We start from the raw sequence: 13,635 nt of genomic DNA, 5'->3' as shown, positions 1-13,635 counted from the left end.
ATCATCTTGTAGTACACTCCAAGGAACCTAGCTAAATAAGCTTTCTATACGTGTAATGTGTAATTGTATTTGTCTATTAATATATGAGAGAGGCCGAGGCATTGCGATCACGCATCCCGGATCATATCGTGAATTTCAACAATAACAACGGATTTGTCAGGTGCTCTTGATAAATGTTTCTAGCAGTCCATTCCGATATTCATTTGCTTGTCAATACGGTGTGCCATCAGAGATAGCAGCTTCCCAGTCTGCAAGGATCGATCTCAACTTCTTCAGCATCTGCGCACTTTCCACGGACAAGCGAGGCAGTACAAAATCGCCCCCCCTAGCATAATCTGTTGTCACTGTTTCGTTTCTGCCAGGAAATTAGGTAGAATGGCAACATCTTATGATTGGGCTAGTTTACAGGATACCTTTTCCCCGTATTTGAGGCTTCATACTTTGAGCAAAAGAATTCAACTGGTGCCTTCACAAGAATAGCATGTTCAACAAAATAAATTTCTTCACATGTCAATGAATTTGCGTCGATTGTCCCACGTGGAGTATAGCGGCGATATATATTGTGGAGGTCGTGCTGGGCGAGCTGTCTTCGGCCGCCCCATGGAGGACGAGCACGAGGACGTGCCGCACCACACCCACAGTCACACAGCGACGACCGGCATGAGCCGCGGTGCGGTGGCGTGGTCACCATGCCGCCGGGATACGAGGACCACCCCGAGGCCGTCGACCTCGCGCGCTTCGCCGTCGACGAGCACAACAGGAAGACTGTAAGACATATATCGATCCAATCCAATCTACATGCACACGCCTCGATCGATCGATGACTTCTCTAGTTTAGTTGGCCGTCTGATCGATCGATCGAGATGATGCGTTCAATCGGCTGATCTGCTCGTGCATGCGTACGTGTACGGGTGCAGAACGCGGCGGTGGAGTTCTAGAGGCTGCTGAAGGTGTGAGGCATCAGATGGTGGCCGGGAGCTTGCACTACTTCACCATCGAGGCCAAGGAAGGGGATGCCAGGAAGCTGTACAAGGCCATCGTGTGGGAGAGCGCGTGGGAGAAGTATAGGGGCCTCGAGGACTTCAAGCCCGTCGGGGACACCACACTCTACCAACGCCTCAGGTAATTCACTCAGACGATCCAAACTCGAAACGACTATACTGTCCTACTATTTTCAGTGTTCGTGAACGGGAGCGGCGTTTTGGCTCCCGGGAGCATTTGCTCCCGGTTTTTTCGAAAAATTAAAACAAATCGAAAACTTGTCAAAAAATTCCGGAAAAAATCATGCACGTACCTGACCATGACCATGGCACGCACCACCGTGTAAAATTTCGTTGCAAAATGTCATCGTATGCGCCCTGGAAAAAAATGACAAATTTCCAGATCTGAGATTCATATTTACTCCACAACGCACATACGCACAGAGAAATGTGCAGTGTCGATTGCCGGTTCACCACAACGCATACCATACACAGACGAGTCGATCGAGCAGTTGTAGCTGAACAGAGCAGTGTCTTTGTAATTGCCATGCTAGCTAGTAGCTACGAAACAGAGGAAAACTTCAGATTTCTTGGACCGCGACTAGCACAATTGCTTCATCATTTTTTTTCTTTTTTTCGAAATGGGGAGTTTAACCCCGGCTTTTGCATCATGATGATGCACACGGCCTTTTATTAAGATCAAAGTAGTATTAAGTATTACATCTCACACATCTCAAACATCGTCTATAGTTGATACAAAAATCAACCAGCGGAATAAAAAGAGCATAGTAAAACTACACATCATTGTAGCCTACTAGTATGACGCCAACCAGCCTGACACAAGATATCCTGAGCGACCGTCAGGAGCCGTGTGCATCCAGAAACTGTTGACGTCAGAAACCCCCTGGCGGGCAGAGACGGGCAACACGGTAGAGCCGGGAACAACTAGGGCTGCGGCTGGCCCCAGTCCCTCAGAGCGACGGCCCGCAAAGCCTCCTGGTCGCACGTCCGATGCTTATCACAAGGGCGTGCCACCTGACCTATACCTGGTCAGGAAGGTGTGGATGATGCCTCGCTTAGTTTCCTGCAGGGCACACACGTAAACGTTAAATACGATCCTCGATCGGCTCTCAGGTTATCCTGTGAATCGGCTCAAAGAGCCGATCCACCCATGATCCGGACAAGGTGTCCGAATATATGGTGGTCCTGCTTGATCAAGATAAAGCTAATGAGATCCACGACGATTTGGGGTTTTCACCGCATAATCGGATCATCCTACTCACGATTGGGCCTCGCGCTCGCGCACGGTGACCGTAAGCCGATCCTAGACAGGGCCTAAAAACCAACACGAGGTTGATCCCCGGAACATCCTTTCTAGGGCTAGCAAACGCCACCCTACACGCCGCTGGATCCTCCAACCCTTTGTAAGGCCTAACTATTGCGGATGTTAAACTAATCCTTGGTGAAACAAGGAGCAATCGTAACAGATCAGATCTACTAAATTATGATCAAGCGGGGTGCCGCCCCTACACCTAAGATAGGTGTAAGGGCGGCCAGATGTGCAAGGGTTGCATAACGAAAGCATGTAATTCGAAGAACAATGCTAACCCTAACACATCTAAGATAACTACGTTGCTCGCCATCAAAAAGGCTTCAGTACGAGCAACACATGAACAACGTGGGCAGGCTTGTGCTGCCTAGATCGCAAGCGATCTAGGCAGCATGGTGCTTACCGGAGAAACCCTCGAGACGAAGGAGTTGGCGATGCACCGAGATTTGTTTGTGGTTGAACGTTGGTTGTTGTTTATTCCATAAACCCTAGATACATATTTATAGTCCAGCGGACTTTCTAACGTGGGAATAATCCCACCGTGTACGAGACAAACTCTAACTTTTAATCTAGATACAATCTACTATAATTAAAGATACACGGGCAATCTAGCCCAAATTCCCCGTGCAAGGCCGCTTCAGAGATCTTCCATGTGTAATCTTCCAAGCCCATCCTGATCGCGGCCCACCTCCTGATTTGGCCAAAATCTGGTGATAACACATGCCCCCTGGTTTTGGAAATGACATTTCCAAAATCATTATGCTCTTCTTTCGTCGGGTCATGTCGTGGCAGAGCAGAACTGCCGCAGAATCTTCCATCATTACGCCTCGCCTCCTGGGCTTCTCTGTATGAATTGTCAATTTCGGCATCACGTCCTCGAGAACCGTCATGGCATTAAATCTCCACTACACTCTCTTTATTTATCTGTGCCAAACGGTTCACCACTCCATCCCCTTGCTCTGCTCCGTTCACCAAACCAAAAAACCCTTCTCCCCCGCAGCCATGTCTTCCTCTTCCTCCTCCGCTTCGAGGCCTCTCTCTCCAACCGTCGCCGAAGAACAAGGAAGAGGACGATCCCCGCTCCGGGCGAACCCCATCTCCTCCGACAAGGAGAAGAAAGGAGGAGAAGCGGAGAGGACCAAGGCCTCCCCTCCGCCGAGGCTTCCGCCGAAGAAGCGCTCCCGCATGTGGGCGGACAGCGAGGACGATGATGACGACGAGGAAGAAGAAGATGAGGAGGAGGCGGATGATTCCTCCTCCTCCGCCGGGTATCCTCCAACGAAGCGCTTCCGCGGCGGGCGGATAGCGAGGATGATGATGATGACGAGGAGGAGGAGGAAGCTCCAGCCGACGGCTGGGGCAGCAGCGGCGAGGAGCTTCCTGGGAGCAGCGCCGACGACCTCGACGACGGCGATGATGAGGACAGCGACGACTAGTAGAGTAGGACTAGCAGTAGCAGTGCACTAGGCGCTAGATCCCTCTTTTGAGAGCCATCGGCTGTTCTTGTAAAGCCGCTCCTTTAAATTAATGAGAATTGTTCTTCCCATTTCTCCTTTCATTAATCCAATTTCCATCCTCCCGCTTGCCACACCAAGACCGATAGTAACGAATCGGGCTATTATTGTTTTTCTCGACCGTGGCGTTTTGCAGTCCCGCAGCCGATGACTGTTCATCGGCTAATTTGAGAAACCAGTCTCTTCCTTTTCTTGCAGCACCAACACGGTCCAAACCTCGTACCAGACGACGGCTTTTCCTTCCCAGTTCCTCCCTGAGAAGATCATGATGCAGTGACAGCCGAGGTAACTCCAATCGGCTCTCAAAAATAGGGCACCTACCAGGCCTGTTGCCCCCCGAGTCTCAGCCAAGGCAAAACAGAGACGAGGATACGCAACTTAGCTGTATGGACCTGGGTTTGATCATGTCTGAGGGAGCTTTTTATGCCGAACCAGCCGATTTGAACATAAATCGGCTTCCCAGGGCAGAGAGCCTTCAAGGTGAGCTGCCCCCCGAGCTTCTTCGGTTCTTTCTGCATCTTGCCGGCTAGATCGGCTCCTTTCCTTTGGTGGATCTAATGTAATCCATTCTTGACCTGATCTGCACGTCCAGGCTGCTCTTGGCCTTGCCCTTGAAGAGAGGATCCGAGCCCTTAAACTACTCCATTGAGTAGTTCTTCCATTAAAATCTCCCTTCGTGCTCCATTGACCCTCTGATCGTAATAATTATTCCTCTTGAGTCGATGGCCATGCATCGGCTTTCATATCCTTAAGTCGATGTCTGCTGCATCGGCTGTGCTCAAAAATTTTTTCGAATTTTCAGATTTTTTTTTTACGGCCGACTTGTGCATCGGCCCCCATACTCCAATACTCGTTACCAAAGAATGAGACACTTCACTGCATATCCTCGTGTTTTATCTACCTGGGTGCCCCCGGAGCCGATTCTGTCAAGAGAATTGATGGTATCGGCTCTGTTGGATAACATGTTGAACCCGAGCGAGAATGGTTGGTGAGGATAATTTTGGCCGATTGCTGGAATCGGCCTCCACATTTGCTTGCTCGGTGAAGGTTTTGTAAGTTCCCTTCATAAATTTTTGGGGCCGATCACAAGGACCAGCCTCGCCACGTTTGCCCATTGACGTGCTCTTGCTACTCGTTCAGGCCGGTAGATAAAACCAGCCCAATCTCTGACTTTATCATGTTGGTGCGCTTGCTGTCGCCCACCTTGGGTGCATCGTGTAATCGTGGAGCGCTGAGCTTCGTCGGAAGAACGAGCACCATGTTTGTGCCAGCCGATGTTTCATCATCGGCTTTCCTTTGCTTGGGGCGCCACTCCATTTTCCGTGGACGACCCTCTTCATCCAGGATTCGCTGAACCTTCGCAGCCAGATCAGGCCTTGCTTTCCTCAATGTATGCAAGTATAACCTCTCGGCTTCTTCCAGGCCGCGCAATCGTTGAACCCTGCGTTTCTGGGAACGGCTGAGTCCATCAGGGCACCACCTTGGCCGGTGATACCTGTCTTCTTCTTCTCCCTCGTCTTCTGAATCTTCGAGATCTCTCAACCGAGGGGACTCAGCTCGTTTGCTCTGTGGCGGGAGAGGTCCTAAGCGCTCGAACACGGACACGTTGGCTGCCTCCTTCTTCTTCCGGTTGTATTCTGGGCAATTGCCGATTGTTGGCAATCGGCTCATTCCTGAATCCCAGCAGTGCCTGAAGAAGGGACAATCCCAATGCCTGTCCTCGTCGTCTCGCTCCCTTGCCTTTCCCTTGGCACAACGCTCGTGCTCCTCCTCATCGCGATTATGCCGACGATGTCTTCTGGCTTCTCTAGCCAGACGATCTCTTTCATCATCATCGCTGGACCGTCGGCGTTGGTCGTGCTGACTCACATACTTGTTGAGGAGGTGATCGAGAGAGAGGTCGCCGATATCTTATGTTCTTCACTTCTCCCTCTCGTGACGTAGCGCTTGCCATCTTGGCGGAGCCGATCGCGTGGAGCGGCTTCCTCTCGTATCTTTGCTATGAGAGCAGCTGCCCTCATCTCCATCCTCGCCAGCGTGGTGTCCAAGATCTACCATATTGATTTTGCACGAGAAATCCGGCTGGCACCCTCCGTGGTAAGTATACTCCACCATGTTTACGGCGGGGAAGGGGTGTGTGTCGACCTTCATGGCGTACTGGTTAAAAATCAACCGTCCATTTTCTATCGCCATTTGGATCCGTTGCCGCCACACCCTGCGGTCGTTGGTGGTGTGGGAGAACGTGTTATGCCATTTGCGGTATGGCTTTCCGTTCAGCTCTGCGCCGTGGGGATCTTATGGCCTTCGGGTACCTTTATATGCTTCTCCGTGAGTAAGAGATCAAAAATCTGTTCGGTCTTGGTCACGTCGAAGTCGAACCCTTTTGGAGGGCCTTGTGGCTTCACCCATTTGCAGGTCACGGGGCTGTCGCTCGAGTCCATTCAGCCATTGCTACCTCCTGATCTCCCATAGCACCTTCATCTTCGTCTGCCTCAACCAAGGTCACCGCACGCTTGAATTTGTCCTGGTAAACATCTGGGTGGCGCTGTTCATATGCTGACAGCTTCTGCACCATGTGCGCCAATGAAGGGTAGTCTGCTTGGGAGGCCACGTCCTTAATCGATGATGAGAGACCCACCACCGCCAACTCGATTGCTTCTTTTTCACTTATATGAGCCGAAAAGCATCGGTTCCTAATGGTCTCGAAGCGCTGGACGTATTCGACACCTGTTTCCCCGCGCTTCTGTCGTACTTGCGCTAGATCGGCAATGCCAACATCGGAAGCCTCTGAGTGATACTGCTCTTCCAACTGCTTCCAAGTCCGGATGGAGTTCGGTGGTAGCGATGTGTACCACCCGAAAGCCGATCCTGTGAGGGACTGTGCGAAGAACCTCACGCGCAACTCGTCTGATGCTGAGATCGTGCCCAGCTGTGCCAAATACCGGCTCACATGCTCGATGGAGCTGGAACCATCTGATCCACTAAACTTCGTGAAGTCCGGGAGCCGATATTTGGGTGGTAGCGGGATCAGTTCATAGTCGTTGGGGTACGGCTTGGTGTAGCCGAACGTCTTCCTTTTCGGCATCATGCCGAACTGATCTTTCAGAATTGCACAAATCTGATCCGCTGTGATGGCTGAAGGTGTCGAACCCCGAAGATTCGCCGGGGTGGCATACTTAACCAGCCATGCTTGCTTTTCCGGTTCTAAGCCAAGCTGCAGGAGCTGGGCTTTGGAGGTTTGTCGGAGTGGCGTACTTAGCTAGCCACGATTGCTTCTCGGATCGGCTCTCGACGTTCCTCCTGCCGTTCCGGAGGCCCACGACATTGCAGCCTGGTTCGAGAGTGCCCGGGCGTTGCAATCCGGTACGTATGCGCACGCGTATCCGTGCGGGATCTCCTTGGGTGCCTCGGGTAGGAATTGGTAGTCACCGGGATCACCACCAATCTTGTAGACGACGTATGCCGATGAGTTCGGCAGTTCCGGTGCTGCCCATGCGAACGGCCGGGGCTGGAGTGGCATCTCTCCCTTGAAAGTCCCCGTAGCTGGTCCTGACGGAGAATACCGGTGGCTCATGATTTCCTGGACGACGCGCAGAGCGACACGCTCCAAAGTGTTCACCAGGCTCTCAGAGTGGTGGTGCAGCGAATGAGCCACCATGTAGTTGATCTCCTGCCGCAGCGACCTGGTGCGTTCTTCTGACGGGGCGGACAGATCCACTCCATCGAGTGCGCCTTCAGGTGTGAAACCCTTCCACCGGACGCCATGGCAGCGGGTTCGGTGGAAAGAGCCGATGAGTTCGGCTTCGAGGACCGCCTTGATTTCGTCATGCTTCTTCTTGAGCTCATCAGGCAGATCCTCGTACTTGACCGGAGTTCCTTCCGCCATCTCGGATGCGGACGACGATGTGGTGGATGTCGAAGGTTGTCCCACCGGGCGTGCGCGAATGTGTTGACGTCGGAAACCCCCGGCGGGCGGAGACGGGCAACACAGTAGAGCCGGGAACAACTAGGGCTGCGGCTGGCCCCAGTCCCTCAGAGCGACGGCCCGCAAAGCCTCCTGGTCGCACGTCCGATGCTTATCACAAGGGCGTGCCACCCGACCTATACCTGGTCAGGAAGGTGTGGATGATGCCTCGCTTAGTTTCTGCAGGGCACACACGTAAACGTTAAATACGAGCCTCGATCGGCTCTCGGGTTATCTCGTGAATCGGCTCAAAGAGCCGATCCACCCATGATCCGGACAAGGTGTCCGAATATATGGTGGTCCTGCTTGATCAAGATAAAGCTAATGAGATCCACGACGATTTGGGGTTTTCACCGCATAATCGGATCATCCTACTCACGATTGGGTCTCGCGCTCGCGCACGGTGACCGTAAGCCGATCCTAGACAGGGCCTAAAAACCAACACGAGGTTGATCCCCGGAACATCCTTTCTAGGGCTAGCAAACGCCACCCTACACGCCGCTGGATCCTCCAACCCTTTGTAAGGCCTAACTATTGCGGATGTTAAACTAATCCTTGGTGAAACAAGGAGCAATCGTAACAGATCAGATCTACTAAATTATGATCAAGCGGGGTGCCGCCCCTACACCTAAGATAGATGTAAGGGCGGCCAGATGTGCAAGGGTTGCATAACGAAAGCATGTAATTCGAAGAACAATGCTAACCCTAACACATCTAAGATAACTACGTTGCTCGCCATCAAAAAGGCTTCAGTACGAGCAACGCATGAACAACGTGGGCAGGCTTGTGCTGCCTAGATCGCAAGGTGCGATCTAGGCAGCATGGTGCTTACCGGAGAAACCCTCGAGACGAAGGAGTTGGCGATGCGCCGAGATTTGTTTGTGGTTGAACGTTGGTTGTTGTTTATTCCATAAACCCTAGATACATATTTATAGTCCAACGGACTTTCTAACGTGGGAATAATCCCACCGTGTACGAGACAAACTCTAACTTTTAATCTAGATACAATCTACTATAATTAAAGATACACGGGCAATCTAGCCCAAATTCCCCGTGCAAGGCCGCTTCAGAGATCTTCCATGTGTAATCTTCCAAGCCCATCCTGATCGCGGCCCACCTCCTGATTTGGCCAAAATCTGGTGATAACAGAAACCTTGGCATCCCGTAAGCCCTCCGGTGAAAGGAGAGCCCATAGCTGAACCCAGTGAGCCATCATGTGAATAACCTGCAAATAATGAAAAGATTGTTTTTTGTTAAAAGATAAGATCATTTCTTGCCCTCCAAATAGACCAACATAAAGCAGAAATCCCAACACGGATGAAAGCTTTAGATTATCTATCTACTCCATTTAACCAATTTCCAAACATATTTGTAATATTGGTTGGAGGTGGAAGATCAAAAGTGAAATTAACCGTACGCCAAAGCAGTTTAGCTAAAGGACAGTGAATGAAGAGATGTTCAACGGTTTCCTGTTCACCACAAAAAACACACTTCATACAACCATTTCAATGCCGTTTAGCTAAATTGTCTTTAGTTAACAAAACCTTATTACTAAGGAACCACATGAATATCCGAATTTTCAAAGGAACTTTAACCTTCCACAAATATTTTCTCAAATATGGGGTATGATTGCTCACAAGATCTTCACACATAGATTTTTTTCGAAATGGGGTTGCCCCAGCCTCTGCATCAAAATGATGCATATGGCCGCTTTATTACTTTATTTTGAGTGAGTGCAAAACCTTATTACAAATCAAGTATCATTCATGGTGGATACAAAGATCAACCAAAAAAAAAACAGCGGGTGCCAGTGATACATCATATTGTGATCCTATGATCAAGCCGCCAACCGAACCGACTGTAGAAATCCCGTGCGACCGTCTCCAAACGGTTGCACCCAGACTCCATGGCAGCTCGCTGCTCCTCTCGCTTGGATATAAGACCACGTACGGATCCAATGTATGGCCAAGGGAATAACTCTGTAAAAAAGAATGAGGTTTCCGCTTGTTAAAAATAAAATCATTACGAACATTCCATATAGCCCAAACAATGGCACAAACACCCACCCTAATCTGAATTAAATCTTTTTTGGCAATACCGCTTAACCAATTTCCAAAAAGATTTGTAATATTAGAAGGTGGGGATATACTGAACGCCAAAAAGATTATGCGCCAAACAGTTTTTGCCAACGAGCATTCAAAGAACAAATGCTGAATGGATTCATCTTTATCATAAAACACACAAGTTTTACTTCCTTCCCAATTCCTTTTAGCGAGATTATCCTTTGTTAGAATTACTTTACGGTGGAGGAACCACATGAATATCTTAATTTTTAAAGGAACCTTTATTTTCCAAATATATTTGCGCAGGTATTTAGTTTGATCATCTAAAAGATCAAGATACATAGATTTAACCGTGAAACCACCAGATGTAGTAAGTCTCCATACAAAAGTGTCTTTTTCATTAGACAACTGAATATTCATCAGGCGTTCAACTAGTTCTAACCATTGCACCCACTTGTTGGGTGTCAATGTCCTACGAAATGAAATATTCAGTGAATTAGCTCCCAAAACATCAGCAACAGCAACTTGTTTTCCGTTGACAATGTTATATAGCGACTCATACTGCTGAGACAAAGGGGTATCTCCTAACCAAACATCCTCCCAAAATCTGATTGAGGTGCCATCACCCACCTTGAAAGTTCCTCTTTTGAAGAACTCTTCTTTCACTTTCATTAGTCCCTTCCAAAAGGGAGAATCAAGCGGTTTTTTGTCACTTGTGACAAACTTTTAGATTGCAAATACTTGTTTCGTAGTAATTCTTGCCAAACCCCTTCTTCATTTAAAAGCTTAAACAACCATTTACTAAGCAAGCATTTGTTTTTGACTTCTAGTACTTCAATTGCTAACCCTCCTTGATCTTTAGGTCGGCAAATTATGTTCCATTTAGTCAGCCTATATTTTCTTTTGTGCCCATCGCTTTGCCAGAAAAAACGTGATCGATAATAGTCTAATCGTTTCCTTACCCCTATAGGTATCTCGAGGAACGATAGCATGAACATCGGTAAACTCGTCAAAACTGAATTTATGAGGATCAATCTATCACCATAAGACAGCAATTTTCCTATCCAACAACTCAACTTTCTTTCACATCTATCCTCAACCGGCTTCCATTCCCCATTTCTAAGTTTTCTGAAATGAATTGGGATACCTAAGTATTTAAAAGGGAACATTCCCGGGTGTGCGACCTCTGTGACACGGTTCGTGCCCACCTTAGTAAAAATTTTGAAACTTACATTTAAAAGACATATTGGCCTATATTGTTGGATCTGAATCGCATTTTCTTTCTTAGGAAGCAAAATGATCGTTCCAAAGTTAAGATGATTTTACCGTAAAATTACCATTGGATGTCAATCCCCAAACAAAGCGATCCCTCTCATCATTTAAATTTACCGTCATTAGGTTTTGGCATAACTACAACCATAAAGTCCATCTGTTCCCCAGCAGTGCACGTCTGAAACTAATATTCAGTGGGGTTTGGGCTAACACATGAGCAACCGTTACATTTTTGTGACGCACAATATTATATAATGACGAATATTGATTCGCCAGAGGGGTTTTCCCTAGCCACGCATCTTCCCAGAAACGAGTACTCATTCCATTACCAATTTTAAAAAATCATCTATTAAAAAACTCCTCTTTTACTCGCATTAAACCCTTTCAAAAGAAGAATCTGTGGGCTTCGGTTGTATTGCCGATAAAGTCTTATGCCTTAAGTACTTATTATGTAATAATTCCTGCCTCACCTCATCTTCGTTAAGCAACTTAAACAACCATTTACTCAATAAGCATTTATTTTTTAGTTCAAGTACCTCAATATCTAAACCGCCTTGATCCTTAGGCCGACAAACAATATTCCATTTCGTAAGCCTATATTTTTTTCTTATTTTCATCAGATTGCCAGAAAAACCTAGATCTATAGAAATCCAATCTTTTCCTTACTCTAACAGGTACCTCTAAGAAGGATAACATGAACATAGGTAAACTGGTTAAAACTGAATTAATAAGTACCAATCTATCCCCATAAGATAATAGCTTTCTTTTCCAGCATCCTAGTTTGCTTTCAAACCGTGTTTCAACTGGATACCAATTAGAATTTCTAAGTTTTCTGTAATGGATTGGGATACCTAAATATCGAAAGGGGAGAGATCCAACATCACACCCAAAGAAATGTTTATATTCGTCCTCTTTATCCTTCGCCTTTCCAAATCAAAAGAGCTCACTTTTATGGAAATTAATTTCCAGTCCCGATAGTTCTTCAAATATGCATAGAATTAGCTTCATGTTCACAGCTTTAAGTAAGTCATGTTCCAAAAAAAGGATTGTATCATCGGTATATTGTAGTATAGAGATACCCCCCTCAACAAGATAAGGAAGAAGCCCTCCGATTTGACCATCATTTTTTGCACGTTCAATCAAGATGGCAAGCATATCTACAACAATGTTGAATAACATTGGGGATAAAGGGTCCCCTTGCCGCAAACCTTTTTTGTTTGAAAATAATGACCACTGTCATCATTTACTTTAACTCCCACACTTCCACCTTGTACAAATTTCTGAATTAAGCTACACCATTCCGTAGCAAAACCTTTCATTCTCAAGGTTTGTTGTAGGAAAGACCACTTAACTTTATCATACGCTTTCTCAAAATCAATCTTAAATAATACCCCATCCAATTTTTTAGTATGAAATTCATGAATCGTCTCATGTAAAATGACAATCCCTTCTAAAATATTTCTCCCTAACATTGGGGACAATTGCTTCATCTGAGCAATTCTCTTCGTCTTGCAACAGTTATCGGTTGATTTTTCGCTAATTAAATGAGTGATTTTATTTTTCTCAAATCATGAGATGAATCAATGCTTTTGTCTCCGTTTGAAGAAAACAATCTATTTCGTGTGCTGTTGGTATTAGCTCGCCGTACTATATGTACATGTACAACATAACGGTTGATCATAGCATTTTTATTTTGCAGGTACTTGTATAAATATCAGCTTCCCATGTGGCACGAAGGATGAAGCTTTTAGGCTGGATTAGTAAGAAGAATTGTGAACTCTTAAACATCGACATGCATGTATAAAATTAATTTGGGAGGTGAAATAGTATAAATGTGGTTTCCTTCAAGACACATGGTGATAGCACATTCGGGTCTACAAGATTCTCCTAATATCCTAATGTCTAGGCTTTAGGTATAAGAGGGAGAGTCTCGTTTAGCACCGAGCTGCTTCTGATCAGATTCTAACTTCATTTGAGTCTACATAACCTACATTATAAATTTGCTAATCTACAACATCATTGAAAAATATATCGAGTTAGCGCAGTAATACATTATGTGTGCCATGACACTAAGCACGAACATAGGGGACTTTAGGGTGACCATATGCATCGCCATTGGCTTCCTCGCCTGTTGACATGGTGGCTTCAGCCACACATCGGTGAACCCCGCTGTGTTCGTTGGCCCTATCTAGGTCATTAGCGTGTGGACGAATCATGTAGTGTATTTGCTCGCCCTTTAGTTTAAGTAAACAATATTTATGAAGATTTTTTACTTTTTCTAGTTAATGATCAACCTATTGTTTTGTTTTCATTTAACTAACATTTTTTCTATTGCTTGGTAGCATAACCCAAGAAAACATTGTATGTTAAGTTGTGGTGTTCTTTGTTAGACGGTTCGACCTCTCGTTATAAACAACTAAATTAAATGTAAACCAAACATTTTCAAATGTTACGTGAGTATTTCTCTTTTCAATACATTGTCCCTTGGAAGGATCATTCTTTGAACTCAATC

Source organism: Lolium rigidum, chromosome 4 (assembly GCF_022539505.1).
Source record: "Lolium rigidum isolate FL_2022 chromosome 4, APGP_CSIRO_Lrig_0.1, whole genome shotgun sequence".
Taxonomy (NCBI): domain Eukaryota; kingdom Viridiplantae; phylum Streptophyta; class Magnoliopsida; order Poales; family Poaceae; genus Lolium; species Lolium rigidum.
This window is presented reverse-complemented; position numbering follows the sequence as displayed.